The sequence below is a fragment of the Canis lupus genome, chromosome 19 (genome assembly GCF_048164855.1).
Source record: "Canis lupus baileyi chromosome 19, mCanLup2.hap1, whole genome shotgun sequence".
Taxonomy (NCBI): Eukaryota; Metazoa; Chordata; class Mammalia; order Carnivora; family Canidae; genus Canis; species Canis lupus.
In genome coordinates, this window is record NC_132856.1 from 25,387,039 (window position 1) to 25,414,721 (window position 27,683).

The 27,683-nt window shown below is 35.8% G+C and overlaps 1 long non-coding RNA gene across 5 annotated transcripts in view; it reads right to left on the reverse strand.

Moving 5' to 3' along the window:
- Positions 1 to 27,683, reverse strand: part of LOC140610016 (uncharacterized) — a 72,845-nt gene that overhangs the window by 23,339 nt on the left and 21,823 nt on the right. For all 5 annotated transcript variants that reach the window (XR_012011802.1, XR_012011799.1, XR_012011801.1 and 2 more), the window contains one exon: positions 20,079 to 20,227. This is a non-coding gene — a long non-coding RNA (uncharacterized lncRNA). The remainder of the gene's footprint in view (positions 1 to 20,078; positions 20,228 to 27,683) is intronic.

Consider the following 27,683-nt stretch of genomic DNA (forward strand, 5'->3'; position numbering starts at 1 on the left):
TCTTGATTATACCACCATGTAGAATTCAATGTATATGTACTCATCACTGATTACAATAACCTACAAGTACAGAATTTGGGGAGGAGATGCTTAAATTTTTAATAAATTGTGTCCTCTAAGCATCACACACAAAAAGTACTTAGCTGGATTCTCTTGAAAAATTCTGTGTACATCAATCATTTCCATTCAGGAATACCTCAATTTGCCCAACAGCTGTAATACCATAGAATTATATATTTGCAAGTAAAATATTTGTAAATCAAATAACATTATGAATGAGCTGGGTAGATCAGTTCATCTTTGAAGCAGTACTTAAATTAAGAATTTTATAAAATAACAACCAAAATGTAAATTACTCTTCTAAGCTGTACCATAAATTAATATTATTACGTATCAAATTTCCTCAATGATAATAAAGGGCTTTTTACTAATAGATTTTTCAACCAGCTTCAGATTTACAGAAACATTGAGCAGATAGTACAGATAATTTCCTATATTCTCCCCAACAAGTCCTATACACAGTTACCCCTACTATTCATATCTTACATTAATATGGTACATTTGTCATAATTAAAAAACTAATACTGATGTGTCATTATTAACTAAATCTCATACTTTTTTTCAGATTTCCTTAATTTTACCTAATGTCCTTTTCAGTTTGAGGATCCCATCTAGACTACTACATTACAGCTAGTTATTTTATCTCTGTGGGCTCCTCTTGGCGGGGAGAGTTTCTCAGACACTCTGTTTTGATGATCATGATAGTTTTGAAGAGTACTAGTGAAGTATTTTGCACAATTTTCCTCTTTTGGGTTTTGTCAGATATTTTTTCACAATTATTCTGAAGTTACAAGTTTTGGGGAGAATGCTATAAACATTTGTATGCTGGTTTTTGTGTGTACATGTTTTCAACTTAACTAGATTTCAACTTAATTAAGAGCACAGTTGCAGATTATATGGTAAGACTACGTTTAGCTGTATAAGAAACGGACAAACTTATCTTAGAAAGTGGCTGTATCCTTTTACCTTATTATCAGTAAAGCATGAGAGCTCCTATCGGTCTGAATTCTTAATGGTATTTGGTATTGCCATTCTTTTGGAATTTAACGATTATAATATATATATTGAAGAAGTATCTCATTATTGCCTTAGTTTACTATTCCCTAATGACATTAGCATTTTTTTAAATGCTTATTTGCCAGTCGTATATCTTATTTGATAAGCTGCCTGTTCAGATCTTTTGCCTATTACATAGAGTTATTTCTATATTTTGGATATATGTTTTAATAAATATATGTTCTAAAAATATCTTACCCCAATCTGTGGCTTTTCATTAACTTAAAAAAAAAAAAGTATTTTACAAAGAAGTAGTTTTTAAATCTGATAAGATGCAAGCTAACAAACTTTTCTTTCCTAGATCATGATTTTGATATTACATCTAAAACCTCATTGTGAAACCCATGGTCAACCAGATCTTCTCCTATATTATTTTCTAAAAGTTTTATAGTTTTAGTTTTATATTTAGGCTTATGATCCATTTTGAGCTAATTTTTGTGAGAAGTATAAGGTCTAAATTCATTCTTTTTACAATTTTTTTAGTTGTCCAATTTTTATAGTTGTCCAATTTTTCAGTGAATATTTATTAAAAAGATTATCATGTCTCAATTGAATTTTGCATATGGTACAGGACTAGTAAATTATATTTGTTTGGGTCTATGTCTGGTCTCTTCTGTCCCATTGATCTACTTGTCTACTCTTTTACCAATATCACACTGTCTTTACTATGGTAGCTTTATAGTATCAGTTGAAGTTAGATAGTGTCAGTCCCCAAACTATGCTCTTTTCTGTTTCAGTATTGTGTTGGCTCTTCTGTCTTTTATATTTCCGTATAAACTATAGAATCAGTTTGCCGATACCCACAAAATAGCTTGCTGGGCATTGACTGGTATTACCTTGTATCTACAAACAACTTTGGAAGAATTGACTTCTCAATAATATTGAGTCTTCCTATCTAGGAACATAAACTATCTTTCCATTTTTTTAGGTCTTTCTTAATTTCTTGTATTAAGAATTTTATAGTTTTCCATATACAGCATAGACCTCATACATATTTTGTTAGGTTTCTATCTAGTATTTCTGCTTTCTTTTGGTGTAAATATGAATTATATGATATATAATTTTTCAATTTTGATAAATAGTTTTTAAATTTCATAATGTTTTCAATTTTCAACTGTTAATTGCTGGTGTATACAATAGTAATTGACTTCTGTATATTAACCTTATATCCTACACCTTTGCCATATCACTCATTAGTTTTGGAGGGTGGGGTTTGTTGCTGGTGACTCTTGGGACTTTTGTAAATAGACATGTTTATATGTTATTTTGCAAAGACAAAGTTATTTTTTTCTTCCCAATCTTTATACCTTTTATTTCCTTTTCCTTTTCTTGTGCTATAGGATTTCCAGTAGGCTGTTGAATATGAGTGGCAGGAGGGCACATTTTTGCATTGCTGCTGATCATAGAAGGAAAGCATCCAGTTTCTCACAATTAAGTTTGATGATAGCTGTATTTTTTAATATGTTCTACATCAAATAGAAGATGCTCCTCTCTATTCCTAGTTTCCTAAGAGATTTTATCATAAATGGATGCTGAATTTTGTCAAATGCTCTTTCTGCATGAGTCAATATAATTATGGTTTTTCAGTAGTTAAGGTGATGAATCACATTAGTTGATTTTGAATTTTGAATGATGGACCAGTCTTGCATACCTGAAATAAATGCCATTTATCATGATGTATAATTATTTTTATACATTGTTGGATATAATTTGCTAATATATTGTTGAGAACTTTTTGCATCCTATGTTCATAATGTGTAGTTGGTTATAGTTTTCATTACTTGTAACACCTTTCTCTGCTCTTGGTATTAGGATACCAAGGATATGTTTAGGATAGGCTTGCCTCATCAAATAAGTTAGGAAGTATACTCTGTGGTTCTGTTTTTTGGAAGAGATTATAGAGAACTGGTACCATTTCTTCCTTAATTGTTTGGTAGAATTCACTAGGAAGCCACTTGAGCCTGGTGCTTTCTTTTTTGAAAGATACTAATTATTTATACATTTCTTTAATAGATACAGATTTAGATAATCTTATTCTTTCCATGAGTGTTGATGGTTTGTGTCTTCCAAGGAATTAGTTTGTTTTATCTAAATTACCAAATTTGTCAGTATAGATTTGTTTGCAATATTCCTTTATTATCCTTTTAATGCCCATGGTATCGATAGTGATGACCCATCTTTCCTTTATGATATTAGCAACTTGTGTCTTCCCTCTTTTTTTTTTTTCTTGGTTAGTCCAACTATAGGTTTATCAATGTTATTGATCTTTCCAAAGATAAGATTTTTGTCTCATTTATTTTCTCTACTTATTTCCTGTTTTTAACTATATTGATTGCTTATGCCTTTTTATCTGTTTATTTTATGCTTAATTGCTCTTCTTTCTCTACTTTCCTAAGGTATAAGTTTAGATAATTTCTAACTTTCTAACATAGGCTATAATTTTGATGCAATAATTTTTGCTCTAAGCACTGCTTTCACAGTATCCTGCAAATTGGTAAATTATATATTCCATTTCATTTAGTTCAAAATATTCATAAATTTTTCTTGAAATTTCTTTGACCTATGTGTTATTTAAAAGTAGGTGGTTTAGGTTCTAAATATTTTGGGATTTTCCAGCTTTCTTTTACTGATTTCTAATTCATACCTTTGTGGTCTAATCCCACTTCCCCCAGGTCAAATAAGGTTCTGGTAAAGTTGTTTTCTCTCGAAGATTAAACCTTTGTTATGGAGAATGCCCTGGGAGTATTTCAAAAAGAGGAATTTTCCCCTTCCACCTGAGCAAAACCTGAGGGTGTTTTTCCTAGGATCCTCACCATGAAAATCTGGTGAGCTTCCCCAAGGTGAAATCCATGAGAGTTTGAGAACTCCCATAAGATTGGGCCTCCTAAAGATGAATGGATAAAGAAGATGTGGTTTATGTATACAATGGAATATTACTCAGCCATTAGAAATGACAAATACCCACCATTTGCTTCCACGTGGATGGAACTGGAGGGTATTATGCTGAGTGAAGTAAGTCTATTGGAGAAGAACAAACATTATATGGTCTCATTCATTTGGGGAATATAAAAACAGTGAAAGGGAATAAAGGGGAAAGGAGAAAAAATAAGTGGGGAATATCAGAAAGGGAAACAGAACATGAAAGACTCCTAACTCTGGGAAACGAACTAGGGGTGGTGGAAGGGGAGGTGGGGGGTGGGGGTTACTGGGTGACGGGCACTGAGGTGGGCACTTGATGGGATGAGCACTGGGTGTTATTCTATATGTTGACAAATTGAACACCAATAAAAAATAAATTTATATATAAAAAAAAAAGATTGGGCCTCCTAAAGTTTCAATTTAATCCCCACTCAGCCTTTGGCAAATTCATTCCTACCAGTTTATGGCTCCAGTGTCTTCTGTTCCAGGTAAGTCAATCTTGGTTTTGATTCTCTGTATTCCTTTATCTCTACAGATTTTGAGATGATGATTTGCCTTAAATTCAATACTCTGATGAGTCTAAGAAAAGTTATTGATTTTCATTTTGTTCATCTTTTTGTTTTTGTAGAGATGGGAGGGTTGGCAAGTGACTGTCAAGCACCTGGTATATAAGAGCTGAAACTAGAACTCCATACATTACCTTCTTAAAGCATTCATTTTTTAGTTCTTTTTGGAATCATTTTTTGTATATTTCTGGTCCCAATTCACATAGCTCTTGATATTTATAGTAAGGCTTCATGAGAATGCCATGGAATTAAACTCAGGTTTCTTTTAACTCCATTATTCTAAAAGTCAATCATTCACAAGTCTATGAAAAACTACAAATGAGAATGCTGAGGCTAAAGAAGCTAAGTTATTTACCTTTGGTCATACAACTTGTTAACCCAAGAAAAATCTAGAATCTCTAGTGTTCTCTGAACTAATTGTATCTGCATACTTCCAATGTGTAACTTTGTTCCATAATATCCTTTCAAAATAATGTAATTTAATAAGACTGTAAATCTAGTGTAGTTTTTATTTATACTTTATTTTGTTTTTTTAAAAAAAAAGCCATCATTGTAAATCTACATGATCTAATGTCATACACATTTACTTGATCCCCTTCCTTGGAGATGCTATCAACTTTGAATTAATGGGAAAATCATTTTAAGGCCTTAAAAAGTAAAACTTTGCTACAGTTAAAATGAGTATGATTAACAGTATAAAATCCCATTTTTCCATTAAATGATTTTCTCTTTAAATACTCAGGGAGTCTGATTTTATTTTATTTTTTTTTATTTTTATTTATTTATGATAGTCACACAGAGAGAGAGGCAGAGACATAGGCAGAGGGAGAAACAGGCTCTATGCACCGGGAGCCCGACGTAGGATTGGATCCGGGGTCTCCAGGATCGCGCCCTGGGCCAAAGGCAGGAGCTAAACCACTGCGCCACCCAGAGATCCCTGATTTTATTTCATTGGCTTTTAAATAATAGGTACTTCCTAAAATCCCATTGACTGTTTATTTGTTTAGTCTGTCACTAAATAAAATAGGTAACATGATAAAAGTTCATGGTATAAGTGTCCATGCTGGATATGTGTGTAGTTAGTATTTATTTATTTATTTGTTTGTTTGTTTATTTATTTATTTATTTATTTATTTATTTATTTTTTGTAGTTAGTATTTAGACAGAACATCAAAAAAAGCTATTGAGGGACACCTGGGTGGCTCAGTAGTTGAGCATCTGCCTTTGGCTCAGGGCATGATCCAGGGATCCTGGGATCGAGTCCCACATCAGGCTCCCTGCAGAGAGCCGGCTTCTCCCTCCTCCTGTATCTCTGCCTCTCTCTGTCTCTCATGAATAAATAAGTAAAATCTTAAAAAATTAAAAAAAAAAAGTATGGAAAAGAGTGTGAATTAAGCTAGCAGTATGTCTTTAAAAAGGAGCCTGTTGATTTTGAGCCTCTCATCTGTGTGTTACCCCATTTCTCTACTGACTATAAAGATGTTCATTTTAAGGCACCTAAAAGTCTGAACTGTTAAAAAGCTGTACTCCAGAATCAATGTTGGTTTTGTCTCCCACTCCTTCATAGACAGCCTTTCTTTGAAATCAATTCCTCTTTGGGGCTAATTGTTTAAAAGCCATGACTTCATTTTCAGGTTAAATACATGTCTGTACCTCTCTGAGAATTAAAAGAAAAAGACTAAAGAGTTAGAAAAGAAAATCAGTTTTTGAGTACTATTCTCAATTTATTACAAAATGTCTAGAATACTAAGGTATTTCCAAAGGAAAATCTTTAGTGTGACAGATGCATAACAATATCCACAGGCTGAAGGGTCTTTCTTAGAAAAGCATCCTGTAGCTACTTTAACAAGAGTACTGGGTATCATCTATAATTCATGCAAGTATATTGAAGCTTTCTGCTGCCATCCAAGAAGGATGGTTTTCAAAGCTACAGGGTGCAATAATCCAATATTCCTTGTAGAGAGTTCCCTACATCTCAGACAGATTTTACACTGGAGATCATTTCCATGTTAAGTCCTCAAGAACACAATGTCATATTTTCAAAAAACAGATTTGTGCTACATGGTTTTTCTGCACACTTGGAGAATAGCCATTAGATCATCAAGTTGAGGATGTATTTCTAGTTTTCCTTCATCAACATTGCAGTGGTCACTATAAAATGAATGGGTGTCTAAGTGCTTCAAGAACTTCATTTTTGTTTTCAATATGTTTTTTGGTGGTAAAATGAGTTTGATGATCAGCATATACTCTTGGTGGAAAGTGACCATGAGAATAATTCAATCATTTCTTTTAAAGTATGGGACTTAAGAAACGAGATCGACTTCTGTTGAGTTATTTTGAAGGCCAAAAAGGTGAGCTTTCTAAAGTGGTTTAATTATTTGCCACTATCAGAATGTGATAATGGCGTAGTCAACCAGTAACAGGTAATCATTGTAAGCTTTGAGTAATATTACAGCGCATTGGAAGACATGTAGTCAAAAAATAATGGTAATAATTAAAACCATTTTTCAATGGATTGATCTATGCAATTTAATCTTATTCAGAACTCAATCATAGGAAATTCTCCAACCATAGTAATCTTCAAGTAGCCACCTACTTCCAATACTTCTCTTATCTCTTTCATGGATTCTACCAAATGGCATCAGTGTACTACACAGTTACTACTTAACATGGAATAAATTTATTCCTAGAGTAGTGCCAGTAAGTGGAAAAAGGAGATGACCACTGTAGAACTGAGGAGTCTTTACAATCTAGGGCTATGCTGCCAAAAAGTATACCTAAAAGAATATTTGTTGAATAATGAAAGATATTGATAAATGAGCAAACCAGTAAATGGATGAATTAACTAGTGAATAAGTGAATTTTCTTCTGACTGGTTTGCTGTTCTCATTTTTTTTCTTTTTTTTTTCTTTTTTTTTTTTAATTTTTATTTATTTATGATAGTCATCAGAGAGAGAGAGAGAGAGGCAGAGACACAGGCAGAGGGAGAAGCAGGCTCCATGCACCGGGAGCCCGATGTGGGATTCGATCCCGGGTCTCCAGGATCGTGCCCCGGGCCAAAGGCAAGCGCCAAACCGCTGCGCCACCCAGGGATCCCTCTCATTTTTTTTCATTCCAAGGCTATAGGATTTTTGAAATAAACCTTTAAAACTTTTTATAGAATAGATTTAGATAAAAAGAAAAGTTACAAAGATAGTACAGCCATTTCTATGTATTTCATATCATTCCTCTATTGTTAATATCTTACATAAGGATGGTATTTTTTTCACAATTAATGAACCCAAACTGATGTATTATTATTAACTAAATACTACACTTAATTCAGATTTCCTAAGTTTTTACTTAGTATCCTTTTTATATGCTGGGATTCCATCTCAGATGTCACATTCCCTGAAATTGTTGTATCTCTTTAGGCTCCTTGTGAGTGGGACAATTTCTCAGCCAAATTTGTAGTGACCTTGAGTATTTCAAGGAGCTCTGGTCACTTGTTTTGTAGACTGTCCCTCCATTGGGTTTTGTCTGATGTTTTTCTCATGATTAAACTGGGGCTATGAGTTTTTGGAATAAAGACCACAGAGGTAAAAAGCCATTCTCATTGCATTATACCAAGGGTACATGCCAGCAACATGACTTATTATTGATAATGTCAAACTTGATCACTTAGCGTAAGGTAGTGCCTGTCAGGTTTCTCCACTGTAAAGTTACTTTCCCTCTTTCCACACTCTTTGGAAGGAAATCACTATGCATGGCCCACAATTAAAGAGTGGTGAGTTATGACCTACCTCACTGAGAGCAAAGTATCTGTGTATAATATTTAGAATCTTCTGCACAGGACATTTATCTATTTCCTCCAATTTATTTATTTATTCAATCATTAATTTGTATCAGTATAGACTCATAGACATTTGTCATGTACTTTGGACTATAACCCAATATTACTTTATTTTGTTGTTCAAATTGTACATTGTGGGCCATTGGGAACTCTTTTAATTAATTTCTATATCTCTTTGACATACCTCTATCATTGTGGGTTTGTTCTTTTGTCAGGGCACTTACTTAACCTGATTCCACAAAATGCTCCAGGCTTATCTTGTTTATTTCCTACCCCCGTGCCTGAATCAGCCATTTTCTAAAAAATGCTTGTTCTTTTGTGTGGACAATAGTATTAGAAACCAAGATCTTGGCACTAGGTTTTACAGGAGCTTTTATTGTTATTAGTTTATGTGTTTGTTCATAGAATATTCATAGAATATTGATAATATTTCCTCTGGTGGTCACCATATGTAACTTTTGACAAATTACCTGGAAAGTGGGAATGATTCCTGCTTCATAGAGAGTCATTAGCACAGTGCATGGTATAAAAACAAAACAAACTTTAGTTCTACGTGATATTACTATCAATTGAGTAAAAATAAAGCAAATAATAATTATTTTGCTTCTCAAAGTTTATTTTAATTTTCTAGAGGTTTTGCTTTTGTTTTGATGTATTTTCAATACCTATTCAAATAGACAATTTAGAGACTTCAATTCTAGGCCTAGCCCTATTATTAAAAATAATTTAGCCAAATCATCTAATATCCCTTTTTCTATAATGGGTATTACACTGTTTGCTCAATCTAATGCCAGAGGATTAGTCTGTAGGTAAATCAACATTTATGCAAATGTATAGGTGGCAGGATTATTATCCTTTTGGTCAGTATTACTAACCTCTGTTTCTTTTGTTGCTCTTTGTCTCTTTACTTCTTTCCCATTCCTCCAAATAAGTAGTAATGATGCCATCTTGAATCCTTCCCTTAATATAAATTTGAATACCAGATTTTTAAAAACTAGTACCTAAATTCAGATGTGGAAATTCCTTTCAAATTTTACTGCAATGAATCCAAATTAGGTAACTATTTTAGATGCTTAAATTTTAATTAACATTTCTCTAATTTGCCCACAGATAGTATTTTAAGCTGATGAGCCCTCTTAGTTCCTTCCTGAGAAACTTTAATTAAAACAAGTGTAACTAAGCCCACTGAGTTACTAGGTCATAATGAATATGGAAAGATAGATATTTGGCACAGCAAGGCATGACAGGAAAGTGTAGCATCTCAAAAATGCTCCCATATTAAATTATTGATGCAAAGCAGTTGACTATGATCCTAAGAAGCAAGGCCATCAACTCTCTAGACATGATCAGATATCAAAGTTGACAGGTTTCACAATCTGATCATCTTGTTTTTCTTTACCAAGGTAAAGGCAAGGCACCTCACCATGCCTGATAAACTATAGGCAGTATCAGCATAACTACATGAATGAAATTGATCTCCTCAGAATGATGCATCAACCCTAAAAGATTGTAATTTTTTACTAGACTGTCTGCTGGGGAGTATGGGTAAGGAAGAGTTAATATTTATCTCTAAATCCTTTGTGCCTCACTTCCTGTAAGATACTAGCCATACCCCACGCGAAAACCCACTTTTAACAGATCTTAAGACTTAATGACAACATGTTCAGAAGGCAAATTAAACTAGGTTCCCATGCTTGATGTATTGAAAGTAATTGTTATCTCATTATTTACTTTTATAAACAGAAAATTCAAATTTAACTCTTTGGAGGCACTGATTAATGTTTTTATGATTGGTATAAAATCTACTTGCAAGTCAGTAAAGTGGTTAATAAAATATTTCCTGTGCATCATCTAATCTCTTAGACCTTCAGTATATCTGAATTCTAAAAAGCCAAATATATTAATAATCCTGTGATGGATGTGGTCTTATTTATCAACAAATGTTTATTTTAGATTTGCCATTTTAACTGATTTGTCATTTTCCATTTCTTCCCAGTATCCTAGCTACTTTTTTTTTTTTTTAGTTGTTAATGGACTCTCCTACCAGCATGAACTTGAAGGGTGAATTAATAATAAGGCTGTGTAGAGAGAGAAAGCCTCAAAAATCCAACATATACATGTGCTATCTGGAGATGAAGGTAGATTTTTGAAGAGAATAGAAAAGATTTTTTTTCCTCCACTGATTAGAAGTATTGTGCTTGATTTACATCTTGCTGCTAAAATCATGAAAGAAAGGAAGAATTTGAGAGTTTCTGACAAGATTAGGAACTCCCTGAAGAATCTTATACCCTAGAAGCTCCATTGCCTGCTCCATCAGAAATGTAGTTTTTTTCTTGTGGGCTTCTGAAGGACCATTAAGAACCAACATGAAGGCCATCAGAGATTCTGATGGACACAGGAGCAAAGAGCAACAGTGCAGTGCATTCTAGTGCAAATTATTTTTTTTTATTTTTTTGTGCAAATTATTTTAAAATACAAATAGAGAAGATAGGAAATGCAGGGAATTTATCCATGCAGTCTATCTTAAATTAAATATCCCTTCCTCTCTGACTCTCCCATTTTAGCAGAGAAAGAGACATGGGCTGCCACTCTATGTTCATGCGTGATGAAGTTTTAGTTAATAATAAAAATCTACCTAGGAAAGTCAGAATAATTCTTAACTATCATTCAACCAAGCAATCATGTCTGGTCTTTTCCTTTCATGGAACAGAAAAGAGACTATTGTTCTTGTATCCGAACAATGTTTCAGCCACATCATATTCGTAACAAGTCAGTTTTAAGTAATGAAGTCTCAATTCAAGCTTACATTTTAAAATGTACTGGCATATCTATATTTCCTCAAAAAGAATACACAATTTGGAATATATAAAAAGCTCTTATAAATCAATAAGAAAAAGAGAAATCACAATAGAAATATGGGCAAAAGATTTGAACTCTTCATCAAAGAAGATATCAAAATGGTCTATAAACTTACATCTGGGAAATGTAGGTTAAAAACCATAATGTAATATTACACCACCCCCTCAGAATAATAAAAATGAGTAAGACGGAAAATACTCAATGCTGACAAGAAAGTGGAGTAATCAGAACTCTCCGACATTGCTGGAAGAATATCTATTTTGCACAACCATTTGGCATTTCTAATAAAGCCTAACATACGCATTTCCTATAAGCAGTTTCATTATGAGGTACATTCATAGTAGAAATGTGTGCAAATTTCCACTGAAAATCATGTTCAAAGATATTCAGGGCATCACTATTCATGATAGACAAAATACTGGAAATGCCTACCAAACCCAGACTGAATAAATAAGCTGTGTTAATATTCACACAATTGAAAATTATACAGCAATGCAAATGAACAATTTGAATCTATACACTACAGCATGGAGAAATCTCATAGACAGAATATTGAATAAAAGAAGTCAGATGAGGGGATCCCTGGGTGGCTCCGCAGTTTAGCGCCTGCCTTTGGCCCAGGGTGCGATCCTGGAGTCCCGGGATCCAGTTCCGCGTTGGGCTCCCCCCGTGGAGCCTGCTTCTCCCTCCTCCTGTGTCTCTGCCTCTCTCTCTTTCTCTTTCTCTATCATAAATCAATCAATCAATCAATCAATCTTTAAAAAAAAAGTCAGATGAAAAAGAGTATATAGCATCTAATTACATTTGTACAAAGCACTAAAAAAGGAAAAACTATCTATGCTGCCAAAATTCAAGATAGCGATTACCCCTGGGGACTGGGGACTAGTTGAAGGTAGGCAAGAGTCAGGGTTGGGAGAGCTGTGAACTTTGGTTTCTTGATCTTGCTCCCATGGTTGCATCTATTTCTTTAAAAATTCATCAATCTATACATTTATGATATATGAATATATATAATACAACAATTGGCTCTTTTTACTGAGGTATAATTGATATGTACCATTATATTATTTTCCGGTGTATAACATAATGATTTGGTATGTGAATATATATAAATATATTATATATATAATATGTATTGAGAAATGATTATCATATCCATTAATTACCCTATGGAATTACAGAATTTTTTCTTGTGATGAGAGCTTTTGGGATCTACTCTTTTAACAACTTTTCAATATCCAACATAATATCGTTAGCTATAGTTGCCATTCTGTATATTACATTCCCACAACTTACATATTTTATAACTGGAAGTTTGTGCCTTTTGACTCCCTTCACCCATTTCACTTACTCTCCATCCCCCATTCCTGACAACCACCAACAACAGTCGGTTCTTATAACTGAAATTCCCAGGGTTAACCCTCAATAATAGTTCCATACAGGTACTCAAATTATGCCATTTGTGATTCACTCTCTCCCTGCCCTCCCCTGCTGTCTTTTTCATTGGTTATTGTCATGGAGAGATCCTTCCTGTACGGTATCAGAATGTACACTAATATCCCCAGGCTTACATGTCATCCATTTAAGAAGCAAAGCAAAAAGACAGCTCCTCCACCCTTTCTCATTGTAAGGATCAAGAAATTGAGTCCAATTGAATCAAAGTGAGATGCACATCCATCCCTATACAAAGCAATATGAGCAGGGTATGGAAGCATTTGTGTTCCATGTTACAGAGGCAGAGCTGTGTAGTTGTGACAGAGACAATATGGATATGGCCTGAAAAATTAAAAAATATTTACTATCTGGCCCTTTACAGAAAAAGTTCACTGACTTCTGACCTGGTCTCAAATGTTACACTGTGTCATTTCTATCCACTAGAGGTCAATCTCTAAGGCCTGCCCATGCTTGGGCAGGATATCTTTGTGGGTATCTTCTCAACCACCCAGAGGTGGAGCCACCTAATATATACACATTGAGAACACAGAGAGGGTGCTATTGGCTAAAGAAGCCCACAAGGATGCTAAGCGGACCCAAGCACAGAACCCACTCTAGGTGAGACAGAATGTTTCTAAGTCTCTGGGCAGGTTAACTGAATTGAGAAAATTCAGATGGTGCATTCTTTTTCCAAATTAGTTAACACAAGTGCCCACATCAGTGTGGTAAGAGAACTTGTTCCTCTCCAAAATTATACCTATTGCTCAGGGGCACTTATGTTGAAGTCATTCTGACAACTTTTACAATGCTCTAATTGAACTGCCTGGGCACAGAGGAATTGCTTCTTGCTACAGGAAAATAGTGGGGGGAATTACAAAAATGACATATCAGAAAAAATGCAACATATTCTCAGGCTTTTGAAATGTCAGACTTCTGGGCACCAATTTATCTGACTTACATTACAGGGCTACAAATAGTCAACAACTCTTATTTGGCCATTTTTCACAATAAAAAGACATTTCTAAGTGCTATTTTAGCTCCATAATGATTTTACAGATCTATTTATTTTGCATTAAGGGTGTATATGTTGGGGGGGAAGGGGCTGGTTCCCTAAGTAATACCTTGCCTCTGGCAATGTTGGGCAACAGAGGAGAATGTATTATACTAATCACATTGGATCACTTGCTTAGTGAGAAGAATGTAATCTGGATTTTAACAAATACAAAGCATTCAAAATTCACATGTAAAATTAAGCAGCCATTGAGTTCCTCCTGTAACAGAAATATGTCACTATCATCCCTTCAGCTCTAGGGTAATGGAGAAAGTTGAGAGCCATTATCATAATCTTGAAGAGATTTCTTTTTATTGTATCATTCCCAGAAAGTCAGCTTGAAAGGTGCGTTTGAAATGGAGGAGAGTCTTCCACTGCAAAAGAACATCAGATTCCTTTTGACTGACCATACATCCCCACATCAGCGGATGCATACATGGTATCTTCTGAAAGAAATACTGGCCAGCAGAACTTCATGAAAGACAGGCAGATGTTGACAGAAATGGTATTATTATCATCTATATTTGGAGTGTTGGTGTGGAGATTTTTTAAAAAAGTACCTTTTTAAAACAAGCTCTTAAAAAAAAAAGATTTTATTTATTTATTCATGAGAGACAGACAGAGAGAGAGGCAGAGACACAGGCAGATGGAGAAGCAGGCTCCACGCAGGGAGTCCGACATGGGACCCAATCCTAGGACTCCAGGATCACGCCCTGGGCCAAAGGTGGCACTAAACTGCTGAGCCCCCCCTGGGCTGCCCTAAAACAAGCTCTTTAATGAGAGATTCAGGCACTTGCACCACTTATTAGAAGGCAGACACAATGTGAAGAGGATCGATCACAGAGTAGATGCTCTGAAAATACAAGCCAGGTGAGAGTAACCCCTACCTACCTAGGGCCTATACATAGCCAGCAACATGGTAGCTACTGTACCCATATTCAATCTTCACAATACTTTTATCAATTGTATGTTACTATACTTATTTTAGAAGCAAGGAAATTAAGGCTTCATAAAGCCAAGTAAATTGTTTGAGGTTACATAAATTTGATTTGGGAAACTGATTCTAAACTAAGGAAATCTGATTCCAGAGCTCGTTATCTTAACTACTATGTATTACAACCAATGAATAGGTGAATGAATGTGGAGGGGGGAAACCTTCAACAGTTTTTTCTTAATGATGGATAAGAGTTATTGAGGACTTAGCTAGTGCCAGCCATGAAATATTGATAACCTCACAAGAACCCTATCAAAGTTAGGAGTAGCTCTTTTTCCTTTATTTTAGGTAATGGATTTGAAATTTAGAGAGGTTAAACCAGTTTCCTGAAGCCCTAAAATCTAGAACTGTTTGAATGTATATTTGAGCATAGGCAGGCAGTCCTCACGAGCTACAGAGCCAAAGAGAGTAAGGGTGTGGCATGGTTTTATCTGTGTTCAAAGAGATAACAGTGGCAACAGTGTGAGAGCAAAACTTAAGATAGAGAAACTAATTAGGAAGCTGTTTATCATTAGACAAAAGAGGTGGAAATGAGCTAAGGCCGACTCCTCAACCTTGCTACTAATAACATCTTGGGCAGGAGAATTCTTTGCTGTGGGTATATTTTAGGATATTTAACAATATCCCTGGCATCTACTCAATAGATGCCAGTAGTATCCCCCTTCAAACTCCAACAACAAAAAAAGACATGCCAGATGTCTCATGGAGGGCAAACTGTCCCTTATTGAAAACAATTAAGACATTGATGGGAAAATGGAAAATGGGATATTTCAGAAATATGATCAACTAGACCAAGTAATCAAAAGGGAGAGAGGCTTAAACATGTGTTCAGATGTGTAACACAGTTATGTAATAGCCAAATCAATACTAGGCTCAGGATTTCAGAGCTCAGGGTCTGGATTTCACAGTCTTGGGTTTGAAACCCAGCTGTGCCACCTACCCCTGGGTGAACTTGGGTGAGTTACTTATACTCTACAGGTTTTAAAAAGAAGATCCTAAGCAAATTACGTATCTGACAAAGAGTTAATACTCAAAATATATAAATAATTCATAAAACTTACAGCAACAAAGTAACCCAACAACCCAATTTAAAAATGCACAGAGAATATGAATAAACATGTTCCCAAAGAAGACACATACCAATAGCCAACAGGCACATGAAAAGATGTTCAACATCACTAAATTATCAGGAAAATGCAAATCAAAACCACAATGAGGTAGCACCTCTCACTGGCTAGACTGACTATCATCAAAAAAACAAGAAATAACAAATGTTGGTAAGGATGTGGAGAAAATGTATGCTGTTCGTAAGAATATAAATTGGTGCAGACACAATGGAAAAGAATATGAAGATTTATCAAAAAGTTAAAAATAGAACAATCATAGAGTCCAGCTATTCTATATCTGGGTATTTATCTTAAGAGTATGTAAGCACTAATTTGGAAAAATATATGCACCTCTATATACATAGCAGTATTATTTACATTAGCCAAGATATGGAAACAACCTAAATGCCATCTATGGAAGAATGGATAAAGCAGAAATAGTACAGAAATACAATAGAATATTCCTCAACCATAAAAAGAATGAAATTTTGTCATTTGTGACAACATGGATGGCCCCAAGGCTATTATGTTAAGTGGAATAAATCAGGAGAAAAATACAAGCAGTATGACTTCACTCGTATGTGGAATCTAAACAAAGCAAGCAAACAAACAAAACAATAAAAGCAAATTTATAGACATTGAGAACAGATAGGTGGATACCAGAAGAGAAGGCAGTGGGGATGGTGCAATGAGTGATAGATGGTAACTCAACTTTTGAGGTGATCACTGTGTAATGAATGAAGATGGAATGAATATAGAATTATTGTATATCTGAAATTTATATAATGTTAATATTAATTTTATTTCAAAAAATACAAATCATAGACAAATAATAGATGATAGATAGAAATAATAGATGATAGATGATAGATAGATAGATAGATAGATAGATAGATAGATAGATAGATAGATGGTACATCCAAATAGGATTTACTTCAAAAAGTTGTGAGGGACGCCTGGGTGGCTCAGCAGTTGAGCATTTGCGTTTTGCTCAGGGCATGATCCCAGGGTGGTGGGATCGAGTCCCACATCAGGCTCCCCCTGGGGAGCCTGCTTCTCCCTCTGCCTATGTCTCTGCCTCTCTCTGTGTGTCTCTCATGCATAGATGAATAGAATCTTAAAAAAAAAAAAGTTGTAAAGATTAAAACAGGATACTGTGAATCAAGAGCTTAGCAGACTTTCTGGCTCTTAGTGGGTGCTCAGTAAGTGTTATTACTAGCCGGTAGGAGAAACAGGGAAGCTTCTTCAACTCCAGTTTGCAAAGTTCATGGTTTGAGAGTTTAGTGAGTGGATCGTATGAACTCTATAAACAATTTTATATTAGATGAAATATTTTCTCAACTCATTAAATTGAGGGCTCCTGGGTGGCTTAGTTGGTTAAGCATCTGTCTTCAGCTCAGGTCATGATCCCGGAGTCCTGGGATGGAGTCCCACATCGGGCTCCCAGCTTAGCAAGGAGTCTGCTTCTCCCTCTGCCCCTCTCCCTGCTTGTACTCTCTCTCTCTCTTTCCCTCTTTCATGTGCCCTTTCTCAAACAAATAAATAAGTAAATAAAATCTTTTAAAACAAACTTACATGGGAGAGAGAATATGTAACCAAATATTTGGTTTGATACCAATTTGAGTGCCTGGTATATATGTATGGATATATGTATGTTATTCTGTGTTTCTGGGTCTATTTGTGTGTGTGCATGTATACAAATACTAATTAGGTAATTGGAATCACACCAAAATATTAACACCAATTAATCCAAATTAGATGGTAAGATTATGAGTGAGTTTTTTTTCTATTTTTCCATTATCGCTTAATTTTTTTTCTATAATGAATAACTATAACTTTTATAAATAGGACACAAAAGTAAGAAGTCTAAATGTCTTCCCTTAAAATACATTGATTAAAAGGCTACTGTGGGCAGGCACTGTGCTAGAAGCTGAGGATATAATAATGAGAACTACACACACACACACACACACACACACACACACACACAATACCTATATAAGCAAGGAACAGTGAAAACCTCAATAAACCAAATGTACCTACCAGAAAGTTAGAACTTGAAAAACCAAATTCAAATATAACAGTGATACTCCAACAGAAATGAAAATGGTGGCTTTTGGCAATGCCATCCTAATCATGTTCGCAAGTCTGACAAAAGATCCAAAAGAATTTTCTAATTTTCCTATTTTGCAAGTGGTTCAGTGGAAAACACCATCATCTTGTTTTTAAGCGTTGGCTTCCCTTACTTAGTAATTCCTATCCTCAGGGAATATAATGCAATTTTGCAATGTCCAAACCAGCCGTGAGTCTGATTAGTAGGGATAGCTCCCCGTGAAAACTATAATTTTCCACTGAGAGACTTATTTCAGTAACAAAGGCTTTCTTTAGACAATATGTAAGGGGTTTTCTATTTAAAAATAAAAACCCTTGCCTCCCTGAGCATTTAGGGAAATTCAAAAACAGTATGCATTTTTCTGAACTACCACAGACTTATGCAAACAACAATTTGGGCCTCAGGAAAATTCTTCAACATTCTTACTGTTTAAGATGGAAGTGCTTGCATTCTACTCACTGTAACAAGATTCTGGCTTAACATTGTCACTCTCAGTTTCAACTGGTGTCTGTGTGAAGAGTAATGGAGATGATCAATTAAGGATGCTCCCTCTATGCTCTGTGTCCTTTTTAACTAAGTACATGCTGAAGTGATGGGCTTTATACAGATGACAGTGTAGCCACAGATACAGATCTGCCCCTCGTCATCCTTTCTCACTGCTGCATTTCTGGAATTCGGCTTCATGTTCTGTCATCTTGAATATTTTAATATTTTACTGATCTTGAACGTGTTTAGCCATAGGAGGACAGCGGTAAAATAAAACTTTATAGCCAACAAAGTCCTTTATACCTAAAGTTTATTGCACATTTTATATTTTGTTTAACAACACATGGCTCCTCGAGACTCTGAAATAAACATAGCTTCCTCAGGTTGCAGTCTCTTTGTGTTCTTTTATTCAGGGAGAGTTGATTCTATTATCAGGATACAAAGAATTTCTGATAATTGGCCAGAGTGGATGAAATTTTATGGGGCAGTTGCTTCTTTCTCCAAAAGTGTTAAGACAACCTTAATGCTGAGAAAAATGGCCCACTCTCATCTTTGCTCTGAAAATATATGTACTTTCCATCCAAAGTGACCATGGACTCCCAATCTTTCTCAATACGGTGAAGATTTCATTCCATTTCAACTAAGTCAGGAAACAGTCAACTGATAAAATTGAAGAACCCCATTGACTCACGGAGTAGTTGATATGTATTTCAGCAACAACTTTTCTTGTTAGCTATGGTCTGAGAAAGTGTTACCTTATAACAGTGATAAAACTATTTTCTGTAGTGAAAAAATTTTAAAGTAATTAACACAATCTTAATTACTTCACTTACCAAGTTGACAGAAGTAATGGAAGAATTTTTAATACAAGGTAAAACAATGGAGTAGTTTCTATTTTTCCCAGATTAAGCCAAATATCCGGTTTAGGGTTTTGGCTATTGTTGTGTATACAAATGAAAAGCAAACAAATGGAAAACCTCTAGATTTTTCCATAAGACAAATTGCAGAGAGAATTGGCTTCCCAAAAGAGTATAATGTAATTTAAACACGTTTGTACTGGCTTTACTTCCCAGCTCTGATACTATTATTCAGATGATCAAAAAAAAAAACAAAAAAACAGAAAAAAAACAAAAACAAAAAAAACAAACCATTATTCAGTTGCCCCTTTACTTTTTAAAAATGGATTAAATTTCATTTCTGAGGTCCTTCCTTACTCTGATTTTCTATAGTTCTCAATAAAAATATATTACCCTGATTTGATCCCAACTATACCATTATCAAAATTTCATTTTCATTCTCTCATTCATATCTCTCACCACAATTTATTAAACAACCAACACTCATTTAGATCTCAATACCCTGACTTTATCTTCACTCCTAATATTTCCTCACAGGATATATTTCAGGATATTTTTGGGAGAAAGGGTTAAGGAGAGTGCTAACTGCCATACAGAAATAAACCACTGATCTCCTTGGTCTTACTGAGCTCTTGACCTATTTTCTTGCCTGAATAGCCAGGAAAGAAATTCAAAAGCCTTTAACCCTCTTCATACTTAGAAACAGAATCTAAAAATACCACATCTGATAGAAGTTCCTCATCACCTCTTCTTATCTCCAAGGATGAGCTCACTGAGTCTTAGAATGGGAGCAGTGTTAGAGGGGTCACCATTTCTAGATGCTGACTTCAGATGTGCAAGGCTCTTGGGCCATTGCTGTCAGATGCTGCATCTTCTATAAGGCCATCTTAAGAACTGAAATGTATCAGAAAGAGTGGAGTTTAGTTCTTGGATTTTTTAATGACTTGTTTCCCCAGATATTCTTGTGGTCAGGAAGTTCATTCCATTGTCTACCTTTCTTGGCTTCAATTTATTTTTTTTTTTAATTTTTTTTTATTTATTTATGATAGTCATAGTCACAGAGAGAGAGAGAGAGGCAGAGACACAGGCAGAGGGAGAAGCAGGCTCCATGCACCGGGAGCCCGACGTGGGATTCGATCCCGGGTCTCCAGGATCGCGCCCTGGGCCAAAGGCAGGCGCCAAACCGCTGCGCCACCCAGGGATCCCTCTTGGCTTCAATTTAAATGTGTTCTTTTCCACTCAATCTTCCACTGAGATGGAAACGTCTCATATACCTCTTGGAACAGCCTTCTTTACCCTTGAATATGGTTGTTAGGGTGCCCTTCAACTATCATTACTGTAAGCCATGTATCCTCCGCGATAAACGTAATTAAAAACTGCTCCAGGGTCTTCTTAAAGTAATGTGAGATTTTTACATTTTTATGCCTGGTGTGGGTGATGTTAAAATGAGTAGTACTGGGATGAGAAGGCAGGAGGGATGTCAAAAGATACCCTCTATCCTTAGTGCTCCCTTGATGGAAATGACAGCCTTATTTGTTTTGTTAACCAGTGCATAATTAAAAGTCAATATTCAAGATCATAATAAAAATCTGTATAACTACTCATGTTATGAGACTGAGGCTTGGAAGGAAAATCCATTAAAACACAGCCATGTGTAATTTACAAGAAATCAGTAATAAAATGTTTGCTCTCGACATTATCTGCAAAATGGTCTGTATATTACCAGAATAAATCCATATTACTTGGAGGCTGCAGATAAACATCCATAGGCAAAGTTCACGTTGAGGTTATCTGCCTTATGCTCTGAAATGGGGAGTGCTATTTAGAGGAGATAAATTGTGGTTTACTTCTCCAAGTCTCAAGTACATTGTGCAGAAATGAGTTTAGCTCCTGCGAGGGTATCTGTCATATCCAAATAGGAGAGAATGCCATTACAGGGTTGTGCCCATTGCAAAAAGGATATAGTTTTTGTCCTCAGTGGGAAACAAAAGGAAGATTGTCAACAATTAAAAGCCCTGTCAAACCTTGTGCTCACAAAAAAAAAAAAAAAAAAAAAAGGAATGGGGAGATGCCTGATGCTTTGGAAAACATTGATTCATTCAGCAGTAGAATATCTTATTCAAAGTCTCCAGTGAATTCACTGCCATGTATGCAAAACTGTTCATGAGGCTATCCCTGGGATTCTGCAGTTAGAATATTTTTATGCAGAGGGAAAAATCTAATAGTAATAGAATGGAACTCTGAAACACCCTAGCAGAGTTTTTATGAGCAGTCTGACACCTGTCAAGGCAAGAAAGTGGACACCATCTTTGGATAATACTCAATTTCCTCATATTAGGTAATGATTGTTGTTTCATGCCATTTAAATTAGACTCTAAGGTGGTGCTGGGAAAGGGGAGGGTGAGAATATTCCATCTCTTTATTATCATTTTGTCTCCTATCCCAATCCTTTATCACTTTTCTGCATCAGCACCACCATGGCTGGTGGTTTCTACTAATATCTATTTGTGATAAAACTCCAGGTTTGGAGCTCTAGGCTTTGCTTTTGATATGGAAATGAAGGCTCTGAAATTTACAAAACCCTTTTCTCAGTACATTGGACTTTCAAGAACTATGGTCACTTTAGGCCAGTGGTTCTCAAAATTGTGGTCTGAAAATCAACGATAATATCACCTGGGAGCTTATTAGAAATGCAAATTCTGGGGGCCCACCCAACATCCACTGAACCAGAAACTCTGAATGGGTTTCTGTAAAAGGACTCAGTATCTCTTAGCAATCCTTCAATTGCTTCTTATGCTTACTAAAGTTTCCAATTACTGTGTGAACTCCAAAATATTCTCTCTGAGGTACAGAGCCCAGCAATGATGTCTTTGCTCTGATTGGTACCTGTCCTTTCTCTAACCCAACAGATGCTAGGGATTTAATGGGGATCATCGGGCAAGATTTACTTAAATGAGAAAAAAAAACTACATTATGTTTCAGAAACATTAATCCCTTTCATGCATCCTGTCCTGAAAAAAACAAACAAACAAACTTTGGCAAATCTACTGGGTCTCCATTTTCATGAAAATGTTTTGTTCCCACAAACCTATGTCTCACTCTCTTTCACTGCTGCCAGGAAACACAGTTATTCTAAAGTCATCTGCAGCTCTAGACCAATTTGACGTTACTGGAATTAGAGAAATAATATATTGCACATAGTACAGCTAATATAAAACTGGCATTCTGATAACATAAATCTATAAACTGGGCCCCACTGAACTCACTAAAACCATGTTAATGAATAATCTTGGATCTCAAGACTTGGAGGTGCTTCTGAATCACGAAAACTACAAACACATCAAGTTACGCTGACTCTAAATTTAAGTAGTAAGTGTATTCTGTTATCCTCCTCAGATTTGATATTTCATCACCATGGGTATAGTTCAATTTAACATAACTGATGTTGATTTAGTTTACTGGCAACTCTCTGAGTCCATATTTTTGACTCAGCAGAATGCTCCTTGTTTAGACACAAATATAAGACTTGGGGATTGGAGGACAAGGATATCACTAGGAGAAACAGAGAAAGGATAGGCAAGGTCTGAGTTCTCAGATTGTGCACGGGCCACTAGAGCAAACACAAGAGCACTGCATGGTGTTTCATATTTGTAAAAGGAACAGAGATCCTCAAGATCTGTCACCATTGCATGAATTTATAGCTGTGGTATTTCACAGCTTCAACATTAGTTCCATCTCTTTTTGATGACAGCCTACCTTTGCAAAGCTGAGTTTTCAGCAGCTTCTGTGATAAAAAGCCAATGCCAGGGAAAAAAAAATCACCATCCAACAGGAAATAAGGGTGGCAGTGTTCTATTTAGCACCAAGGTTTGAGAAGTGGTACAGTACCCAACAGGCACACCCATCTATTAGTAAATAGCTGTGACTATTTAAAAATGAAATAGGCATTTTTTTTTTGTTCAGTGTATGTGTATTTTTTTCAAACAGCTACTAAATTCTTAGGTCATAAGTACGTTATACATTTTAAATTGTTTGGACCTAACTACTTAATAAAACTCTTGAGCATTTTTTTTGGCCTAGAGGTACCATTAACCATTAACCAGTTTGTGAATCTCTGGGCTAAGGGGGTTCTCCTTGTTTAGAATCATACAGAATAAGATATTCACCACAGAGGTGGTAGGAGCCAAAGGCCGTCAAGCTTACAGACAAGGTCAAGAATGCAGGGCATAGCTCTCATGAATCCTCCCTTGGCCCAAAGCTTGTACTTTCGGCATAGCAACTATTTTTCTCTGTCTGGTATTATAATGAAATTTTCCACATCAATCTCCCCCATCGGACTATAGAGTCCTGAGACTCATTCTTACTTGTTTCCATTTTCTCCCACAAAAACATCTATACCACTTCCTGAGAATTTCCCTTGAAATCAAGCAACTTTTAGATTCAGGTTGAGGGTGTTCTTTCAACCTTCTACTTAGCTATTCTAGGACCCCTCAGATTTTAGCTGGGCTCAACATTTTTGATGAGGCCTCATGCTACTCCCATGAATATGTATAGCTTTTCACATCTGTCAAAATTCAAGTTTACTTTAAGCTTAAGGGTTGGGGCCCAATGGCCTGCCTGGCCCCATCTTTCAGAATCCTATACCTGTGTATACTCAGTGGATAGATGGATGGATGGAGTCTCTCCAAAAGGTTGAAATGTAGTTAACATTAGTGCCATCAGTCTTGCAAGTCTGGAAGCCAAAGGTAGCACACGAGAGTGACTAATAACAAACACTGCTTTTCTGAACCCCTGAGAAGTTCTCTTCTGAGAATTATATTCTTTAAAGAGCTCCTCTAAAACCATCAGCTCAAAAATTATGCTTATGTTAAGAGTCATTAAAACCTTTTAATCGGGATCCCTGGGTGGCGCAGTGGTTTAGCGCCTGCCTTTGGCCCACAGCGTGATCCTGGAGACCCAGGATCAAATCCCACGTCAGGCTCCCGGTGCATGGAGCCTGCTTCTCCCTCTGCCTGTGTCTCTGCCTCTCTCTCTCTCACTGTGTGCCTATCATAAATAAATAAAAATTTTTTAAAAATTAAAAAAAAAAAACCTTTTAATCTGTTTGGAAACAAGATTTTCTGATAAATTCACTAACATGAGATTACCTTCCTAACCTCTTCCTATACTCATCAGGAAGGGAAGTGAGTTCTGTTTAAGGCATGGTTATATCGAGGTCATCTATCCCCAACTCATATATAATATCATATCTGCTTTAACTTTGCTCCAGGAAGATACCTGGTTATTGGAATAGAGGAAGAAGACTAAGTTAATCAAGTGATCCTATGTAATTAAAGTTCATTGATGCATCTGCTAGATTTCTTAGCAGTATGTGCTTGCAAATGGATTGTATTCCAATGGTTCATTTGTAAATTAGTTGTGTGGAACATGAAATTCATTTTTCCATTAAAAAAATACTTGTGAGAGATGGTTACATTTCTAGCCTATCCTCTCAAACTTACCTAGACAGTAACTTTGCTAAAATAAAGTATATTCACAAAGGGTCTATATTGCTTTGATGTACATGACTAACCAAAGTGGAAGAAATAAAATTGGATAATAATTTCTTTTTTAAAAAAATGTGTCTTGAAGGCTCATGCTTTGAAAAAGGATAGGTTTAAAACAAAAAGGGTGTGTGTGCTTGCTTCAACAGTGCATATACTAAAAAAATAAAAATAAAAAAAAAACAGTGCATATACTAAAATTGGGCTGAGACAATTAGCATGGCCTCTGGGCAAAGGTGACACACAAAATCCTAAAACAAAACGGATGTGATAGATGAAAAGTTTAGGAAGATTCTAAAGCAGATTTTGGAAGAAATCTGAATCTTAAGTATCCTATCCCCAACTCAGAAGGGATACTTAAACAAGGGATGGCAAGGAACGTTTTGGTGTTCATGGGATTAATTTTCCCTGACCTCATTCTCTAGCTATATTAAGATCTCCTCTATGGGCAATAGATAAATGTTGATCTACCTTCATAGTATCCCTTCCTTCCTTTGTTGCTGATGGATCTCAATATACTTTTGGAGCAAATATTCCTACCTTACTCTGAATTTATGTAGTTTAAATAGAACGGATTCCATCTCTGGGGTTAAGAAATGCACTAGGAATTTAAGCTAGTCTGAGCATCCCAGTCCTCTGCTGATTGACTGGTCCAGAGTTGAGCATCTGATCTTAGCAGTTCCAGTCAGAAAATGTGCATGATTTTTACCAGGACTATTGGGGAAAAAAAGACCTTAATTCCGCAAGAGTGTCTGAGCTTGTAAGATGCAAGCCTGGTGCTGCTTATTAAAAATATAAATAAATAAATAATATAAATGTTAAAAGTCGAGCTTACTTGGAAATTAAGTCAACACAGCAAGGCAAAGCCAAGGACTATTCAAAGATATATTCCTGACCACAACTTTTAAAAACCTGTGTCTGAAACCTATTTCTTGAATACATGAGCCAGTGATTTTTTCTTTATTTCAAGCATTTTTCAGTTGGCTTTCTGTCACTTTCAAGCAAAAGAGTCGGTTTATTTTACAACAAATGTCAACTAGTAGCTTATGCTTTACTACTTCTTTGGTAATACCAAGGGGAACCTATCCAATCTCTCTCCAGATTCCAACACCAGGTGAATTGGCTTCGAGATAATTCCAAGGGAATTTGAATTACAAGGCTCTAGCTATTTTGCCATATTTTGTTTATCTATGTATGGCTTTCTTTTTCTTGATATGGGTTAATTCTTACCATTGATCACCCATTGTTAGTGATATTTTATTCCCCCCTTCCCTGCCCCTAGGGAGATTATAGAAATTTAATAAAAAGAGAAAGAGGGGGGAATCCCTGGGTGGCTCAGCCGTTTGGCGCCTGCCTTTGGCCCAGGGCATGATCCTGGAGTTCCGGGATCAAGTCCCACATCAAGCTCCCTGCATAGAGCCTGCTTCTCCCTCTGCCTGTGTCCCTGCCTCTCTCTCTCTCTGTCTCCCATGAATACATAAATAAAATCTTAAAGAGAGAGAGAGAGAGAGAGGAAATTCTAGAAATGTAACAAAGATAGAAATATTTTTTGTTATAGAATGGGAGTTCTTATCCTCTGTTTCACTATTAATATGTATGTCTTAACGAAACCACTTTAGTCTCTCGAAATCTTTGCTCCCATATTTGTGAAGAAGTAACTGATTCTAGGAGTTCTGAAGTAACTAGAGGTGGAAGAGAAAAGAATGGTGGACCAGTGCTAAACAAAAGCATGGGGACAGGTAAGAAAGGGATTTCCTGTGATGTAATAAATTGAGGCGAGAGCAGAAGACAGGAAATCTAGGCATGCCTTGGATATAACCCCAGTCAAAGGAAAGACTGGTTGAGAAGAGACAGAGCCAAACAATTCCCTGAAGGAGGCTTCTGGCAGTGGCCCCAGACAGGGCTAATAGATCAGGCTTTGCAGATCCATAAGGAGTTGTTCATTGATTGAAGGCTGTAATCTTCACTTTCCTGAATGCTCTCAAGAAGTCTATGCTTAATAAATCTGGTCATTTATGTGACTCCTATAGTAAAACCCAGATGAGGAAACACTTAACTTTTTATAACAAGGAGGTGGGAGGGAAAGAGAGAGATTTTATGACACAGGATTTTTTTTTTTCTCTGAAAATGAACATAACCCTGCTTAATATAAGCAAGAATTTTCAACTTACTGGAGTAATTAGTTGACATTTGGTTATAAAATAAACCAATTTTAAAATGCTGATTTCTGCTTTTTCTATAGCTACTTAATGTCTACAGAAAGGTTTTAATTCCAAATGGAATGGGTTGCTGGTAGTATGTTAACAAGCTATTTAAGATATAAAAACTGCATAATATGCACAGATTTAAATGCAGCAGTATAAGGCCAGCCTTGAATTGTATGTGTTACATATCTGTCAACATATTCCTTTTGGAAGAATGTGATGCTAACTTTATTGCCAAAGGTTGCTTGATACATGTTCTAGAGGGCTTTCCTGACTAGGCGATGAACACATGAGAAGAAAATTTGTGTTTGTCTCGTGTCTATTCTAAAAAACCAAAATGCACATTATAATGAATAAAAAATTATTAGCTGTTAAAATGACAGAGTTCAAGGGACTTCCATCACAGGAAAGATGGAGTAGAAATACATTTTCTTATTTCCTCCTGCTAAGTACAACTAAAAATCCTGTGCATTACATAAGGAGGAAACATAAGGAAATTCAGAAAGGTAAAGAGAAGACAGATGAGCTGGGTGGGGGCTCTTGGACCTAAGGAACACACAGTGATAAGTTTTCTGGATTTGTTCTGTTTGGGTATTTTCAAGT